At 39.9% G+C, this 5,000-nt stretch overlaps 1 protein-coding gene across 1 annotated transcript in view; it reads left to right on the top strand.

The window, feature by feature from the left end:
• The first annotated feature begins 3,232 nt into the window (after positions 1-3,232).
• Positions 3,233-5,000, top strand: part of LOC138012889 (uncharacterized) — an 11,229-nt gene continuing 9,461 nt past the window's right edge. The window contains exon 1 of the mRNA XM_068859825.1: positions 3,233-4,436. The gene's annotated coding sequence lies outside the window, so the exon portion shown is untranslated. The remainder of the gene's footprint in view (positions 4,437-5,000) is intronic.

The raw sequence follows: 5,000 nt of genomic DNA, 5'->3' as shown, positions 1-5,000 counted from the left end.
GGCAGTTTTCATTACCGTGGGGTATGATGGGTAAAGAAAAAGCCAGAGAAGACTGTTGACGCATTCTTCCCCACGCATCTCCCCAGCATCTTTATAAGAACTATAAAGAACAGATAGACTCTTTATCTCTTCAGACAAGGTCTGTGATTGGAGAACAAAACAATAGATGATAAAAATAAAGCAATACCCCTAATCCCTGTTTGAAATGTAATCCGCCTTCTCGCCCAAAGGATGACGTTCCAGGCTACGCCAACCCTGGCAATAGTAGAGTAACACAGGTCATACGGACCAGGCACCAGTTGTTCAAAGGATGGATAGAGCAGAAAAACAGGTGGTTTACCCTTAGACTTAGCGGGACACTTCGTGACGTTTACCAAAATTAAGCGTGCATCTAATTAGGTGCATTTCTGGACATAAGTGAACAACTGGGGCCAGTATAATGGAGTTCTTGAAGAGCAACGGAATTACCCATGCATGCAGAGAACACAATATGTACAGAATAACTCACCACAGGCTGTTGATCTTTGTGTCAAAAGTAAAAACGACATGCCAACTGTTTTCTTCACGCATCAGAAACCAACGTTTGTGCATTTCGATGAAATAGAATTCTCCAGTCACTAATATGAGGATAATATTCTTCGGCTTCGAAACCCCTTGTCGTTGCATCTAAATTGATGTATTTATAAAGCTTTTTCCACAGTTTGTTTTAGTCGTAAAGTAATTACCAACTATGTGGGATAATGCATGTCTTCAACAAATACATCTCTAAAATAAATCTATAAATGCACCTTTTCCCTTTTAAATTTTTAGACTATTGGAATGGTTCAAGAATTCCACAATGCAAATCCCACCGTGAATACCAGAGGTTGAACAGAACGCGCTTAAAGAAGCTGATGACGGCAGACAGTGTAACATATACGTAAATGGCGTAAATGGCGTAAATGGCGTGTATACCTGCCAACTCTCCCGGTTTTCCAGGATCGGAAGTTTCCAAGTTTTCCATCAAATCTCCTGGGAAATACCTACCGGGGCTTTTTTCAAATTGTTTTATCAATTTCGTTACTTTCGAGGTGTCAAAAATTAAAATAAAACAAGAAGTGGAATTAATGCTCTTATTGATCTCAACAACACTCAATCTCAACATTTGATGAAGAAAACCGCCTCAGCACGTTTTAGTTGACATCTCAAAACGCAAGTTTACTCCGGCCAGTCTATTTTGTTGCATATTTTAGCATACATTATTTACTGAATAATGCGACTCCGAGATAGCGAACCAATCAGATTGCTCGAAACACCAAGATCACTCATTGACTATATACTATTAGTAAAATCCAACTAGTGGTCTATTATCAATGCTGCGTTCTGATTGGTTGAGCTACTTATAGGCGATTTGTTATAGCCCACTAGTAGCAAAAGCGCCGGCAATATTTGTAATGTTTTGGCGGCAGAAAAGGATTAAAGTCTAGCTTTAACTAGCGAAAGATGTTTTGTCTCGATATTTTTTTGACCAACTAGTTGGATTTTACTAAAACAATTATTCCTCTCGCCCTCATGGCCTCAGAGTCAATAGCCCATTCGGCTTTCGGCCTCGTGGGCTATCGACTCAGAGCCCATTCGGGCTCTAGGAATAATTGTTAATTACCATGAGGATATTCTCTTGCTAACACTAATTAGTTAGTGGGGAATTCTCCGTAAAACAAAAATTGATCGACATTATTCTTTGCAATAAAGAAGGCAGAAGTTTTGTACCTTCATGAATTGGTAAAGCGGCAAGAGATGGAAACTAGTTTCGGGTCTTTTACATATCGAAAAAACTCCCTTCTCACACAATCACTGTAAAACTGCACTCTTCGATCGTTGGCCTGTTCCAGGTTCTCAGTTCGTAGGAACCTGACAAAGGAGCACGATAATCTGCACTCGACGTTTCCTCGCCCTCGTCGCAATTTCGCTGTGTACGAATCACGCAACAGTAATACCCTGTAGCGACCCTTTCTTAAGGCACTTATCTGTCAGTAAGACTGACATGGATTTTTTAACGCCTTGGACACTGAGTGAAAGGAAGGCTCAGCTGTTGTTCCCGAAAACATTGTGTTCGACCCATCTGACTTGAAAAGTTGAAACTTTGTAACTCATAAAAAACGCAAGGACTAAACCACAATTTCTCGTTAGCATTTAAAGTGGTAAAACTATCTATCTTCGCAATCAGGATTATAAAACCAGTGGAACGATTCCAAGAAAAGCGGATGTTCTCAAAATAAAACAAAATAAAAACAAAAATCTGTGAATTGTTTAAAAATCAATTTCACCAATTAGATCATTTCTTTTATAAGGAAGATTTTCCTTAAGTTTCTTAAGCTGTAGTCTTTTTTTACCACCAAAGAAAGCGCTTCGCTGCGGAATATAACTAGTAAGCAATCACCACGTTGAATATTTGATACCACATACTATTTCAACGTTACAAGGGCCAGATTATGATAAACCACGTGTTTCGGTGGGAGCACATTAGTGACCCCTTATAACATGATAGTATCATGAAATCTCGGGGATATTCGTCATTGTACGCGGAACTACCGCCACGTGTAGAGGTACTGCTTACTGGTTCCAGTTGTTTTTTATGTCTCCCTATGCCCCAGGTATTTCGCCTGCGCGTGCGCATGTTTCATAACTGTAGTGATTATTATCATAAAGAAAAAATGCAATAAAAGAACCAACAAACTAGATCCCAAGTCGACGACATCGAGCTGTAGATCTGCTTGAGTGCAATTAACAAAGGTGTGATGTCACGTTGCGGCGACTTCGGAGGTACCGCACACAATGGTTTAACCAGCATTAAAAACACCGAAGGAGTGATCTCAAATGTCTAGGAGATCAAAAAGGTCGAAGAGGCTTCAATACTTTCCAGCCGATTGAAATAAAGGTGTATCTCTGTTTTTTTGGGATTCCCACTCGTAAGCAACCATTTCTGTTTACCGTGTATGAACCGTACCACGATAAAATTTAGATCATTCTTCAGGGATGCGTTTTCATTTGGGTTAACTTTGCTCTCCTCTGCTAAGTTTAGTTTGCGGGAAGGAAACAGTTTTCGTTTCATTCACTCTTCAATTTTTAAATTAGCTAAAACTACAAAGATATCGCGCACCCTCGTTCGAGGCCGACTAATTACTAAAGTGTCTTAATGTCAGTGGCGCATCGCTCGCGGCCTCTGAAATAACTCGTGTCTACGCCTCGCGTATCCAAGAGTTAAAAGAGTCTTGTGAACTTGTCGATGACCGGACAATTTAATACTGTACAAAAACTGTTGAGATAACAAACAACGCGAGACCCCAAAAAGCAAACAAACAAACAATCAGTCTCACAGTAGATTTGTTCCATTTGTTAAAGAAACAATCTCACTCTCACCAAGGTAAAAATGATTTTTTTAACTGTGATGAAGTTTCTTCGAAATATGGGAATCCTCTAAAACAACTTTTCAAGACAAGAGGACAGAAGGAGAATTTGCTGAGCCTTCACAGATTTCCCAACTCCTCAGTTCCTCAGGGAAGCAGATCAGGAAAACGCTGCACTGCAACTTCCACTGCCCGGTGACATGACAGGGAAGCTTTTGCCTTATCCAAATGCCACACCCACATCAGCAGTGTTTGATACTAGAAGATTTCAAAATGTGGACAACTTTGCCGTTGAGGCGAAAACTAGATTAACGTATAGAGTATCTACCTTGACGTGTCTGTCAAAACAACCTGCGCGGATTGAGGAAACGAGCTGGGAATTCGTTCGACAAAAACATTTCAGCTTTTGTTTACATAACACCACCAATTTATCGATTACGCTTGTGAAATGAAATCGTTCGGCCATCGATCACGATTGGTTTCGGCTTACAGTGATCTCTCAACGTTTCCAACAAATCCTCAAACTTGACTTCTGAAGTCTTTGTTGGGGCGATTAAATATCTCGAGACATGGAAAGTCTCGTTACCAATCGTGATAAAAAACATTGCCACAATCTGCTCTTCTTCCTTAACATAATTAGCGATTAAGTTCTGTTCGAAACGCTCGCTGTAAGCTTTCCATTGTTGTGCACTGGGGTCGAAAGGTTCTATCGCTCGTCGCAAATTGTTGTGACTTAGTGTTCGAAGTACTACTAGAGAGTACACAGTGAATTCAGTCAAGTGTTTTACAAAAGTGTTTAGTGACAACTCCGTCAACTAAGTTGATATCTAAATGATAATCATCCGACTAAGGTTAAGAATGAGTAACCAATGATATCCCATAACCCATAGTATACCTTATTCAAGCACTACACATAGCGTTGCTGTCATGAAAACAGGACTATGACTCAAGACTAGCAGTGTATGAGTTTGATAACTGATTTTTTAACTTTTGTCGAGTGTTTTCTCTTGTTGGAAGATCTATGATGTTAAGTTACTTACTGCAAACAAGGTCAGTGCGCTAAAGGCAGTGACTGCCTTGTGAATTATGTTGATCGTCTCAGTGGTGTTATCTCGCTTTTCACAGAAATGCACTCGAAACGTGTATCTCTATTTTTTGGGATTCCCACTCGTAAGCAACCATTTCTGTTTACCGTGTATGAACCGTACCACGATAAAATTTAGATCATTCTTCAGGGATGCGTTTTCTTTTGGGTTACCTTTGCTCTCCTCTGCTAAGTTTAGTTTGCGGGAAGGAAACAGTTTTTGTTTCATTCACTCTTCAATTTTAAATTAGCTATAACTCTAGATCTCATGATATCGAGCGCCCTCGTTCGATGCCGACTAATTACTAAAGTGTCTAGATGTCAGTGGCGCATCGCTCGCGGCCTCTGAAATAACTCGTGTCTACGTCTCGCGTATCCAACAGTTAAAAGAGTCTTATGAACTTGCCGAAGAGAAGACAATTTAATACTGTACTAAAACTCTTGAGATAACAAAGAAAGCGACACACCAAAAAGCAAACAAACAAACAATCAGTCTCAGAGAAGATTTGTTCCATTTGTTAAAGAAACAA

This window comes from Montipora foliosa, chromosome 8 (assembly GCF_036669935.1).
Source record: "Montipora foliosa isolate CH-2021 chromosome 8, ASM3666993v2, whole genome shotgun sequence".
In the NCBI taxonomy this organism is placed as follows: domain Eukaryota; kingdom Metazoa; phylum Cnidaria; class Anthozoa; order Scleractinia; family Acroporidae; genus Montipora; species Montipora foliosa.
Note: the sequence above shows the minus strand (reverse complement) of the source record. Positions and strands in the feature narration are given on the sequence as shown.